This window comes from Chrysochloris asiatica, unplaced genomic scaffold (assembly GCF_000296735.1).
Source record: "Chrysochloris asiatica unplaced genomic scaffold, ChrAsi1.0 scaffold00038, whole genome shotgun sequence".
NCBI lineage: Eukaryota > Metazoa > Chordata > Mammalia > Afrosoricida > Chrysochloridae > Chrysochloris > Chrysochloris asiatica.
In genome coordinates this window covers 4652036-4654143 of record NW_006408556.1, presented here as the reverse complement: position 1 = coordinate 4654143, position 2108 = coordinate 4652036, and positions in this window count along the sequence as shown.

Genomic DNA, 2108 nt, shown 5'->3' with positions numbered 1-2108 from the left:
ATATATTGCAGTAGGCAAATACGATGCACAGAATCTCTTTAAAGTGTTCATGAGCAAAGATGTCAGTTTGAGGACTAAGGTTGCACCTGGCCAAAGCCTTTTTATTTCAATCGCTTCATATGCATGTGAAAGTTGGATAATGAATAAGGAAGACCATAGAAAAACTGATTCATTTGAGTTATAGTGTTGGAATATTAAGAGTGACATGGATGGCAAGAAAAATGCACAAATTTGTGTTGGAGGAAGTGCAACCAGAATATTCCTCAGAAGTCAGAATATTGAGGCTTCATCTCTCATACTTTGAAAAGGACATCATGCTTGGTAAAGTGAAGGGTCAGAGAAAAAGAGGAAGACCCCCAACAAGATGGATTAGCACAGTGACAGCAGCAATGGGCTCGAGTGTAGCAACAATTGTGAGGATGGCGCAGGACCAGGTTGTGCTATGTTTTATTGTACATCATAGGGTCAGTGTGAGTTGGAACCAATTTGACAGCACCTAACAATGGGATAACACATTACTAGTCAATGGTGCACAATGGTTGTAGAAACCAATGGTTGTAGATAATAGATAACAGCCTCATACAGTTTAGAGTTCTGAGGATACTTTTGAACTTGGAAAATTTTTAAGGTAAAATAAAAGGTGAGAAGTAGGCTAGAGGATTATTACTGATTTTACTAAAAGTCTTTTTTCCCCATGTATATTTTTTCTAATGAAAAATCTGCCAGTAATAGATATGATTTTAAATCTTAGCCACAGACCAGTGAACTTATTGAGAACTTTATATTCACTAAATCATAATTGTTTTCCTGTTGTATCTTGAGAAACCGTGGTCTTTTGGTCAAGGAAACCAGAAAGAGGGACTGCAGTATTCTCAGTCCTGTCTCTGCAGTCCGCGACACCTCAACTCCGACAAGGAGTCTGCAATTCAAAACCCTAGGAGCACTCCAACTTCAACAGCAGCCTCTGCTTGGAACGGCAGCTGTTTTGTCTTCTACACAATATTTGTGAGCAAATATTTCAAAGGTTCTCAAGGTTCTCAGGAACATTTCCTTCTCTTGAGTTTCTAACATATGGTATAAGCTGAACTAGGCTTCCATCTTGTGGTCATTAGCATTTCATTTTTCATACATTTTTGAGATTAACTATTCAGATAGCTTCTGAAAGGTCAGGGATTTATTGATTCCCGATGCTTCAGTTAATTTTTTACTCATTCGTTCACTAAGACATTTTCCAGCTGTGTTTGATTTAATTAGGTCATTTAAATGTTTTTCAACTTTAGAATGTTTAGTCTTTTTATATTAAGTGTTTGTTATCATGCCTTTTTAAAATAAGCAAACAAACAAAATATAGAGTGTGCTTCTTTTGAATAATTAAAAATTTTGAAATGATGTCTCAATAGCAGAGAAATTAACTGTAAATAGCTCTAAGTGAGTCTTGTTGGTAAGAGTCTAAAATCATGTGTCTGAAAAAATGCATCCATTTGCAGAAAACTGGTTTATGTAGGAAATCCAGGTAATCTAGATAAACAAAGTCCCAAAATAATAAATTCAGCAGACTCACAGGATATAAAATTAACAAACAAAAATCAGTTCTATTTTTGTATGTATTCTAATGACGAGTACATAGAAACCAAATTTAATAATGAAATAATATTTAAATTTTTCAAAAGAAGAAAAAAAAATAGGTACAAATATAACAAAACCTGTCCAGGGCTTGTATGTGGAAAACTACAAAATTATTACTTATAAAAGTACTTTTCAAAAGATCTTAACATGTGGAAAGCTATGTATATGGAGTGGAAGAATCAATAATAAAGATATCAAGTCTCCCCTAAAGGATGGATGTTGTTGTTAAGTGCCGTTGAGTTGATTCCAACTCATAGAAAGTGACCCTGTATAGAGTTTCTGAGGAATGGTTAGTGAGTTTGAACTGATGGCCTTGAGGTTCAATCTACCATTCAGTCCAGTGCTTATCCTACAGTGCCACACCAGGACTCCAAATGATACACAGGTTTAGTAAAATTCTTATTTAAAAATCCCTGAAAGATTTTTATGAAACAGTGTTGTTGTTAAGTACCATTGAGTCAGTTCCAACTCATAGCTACTCG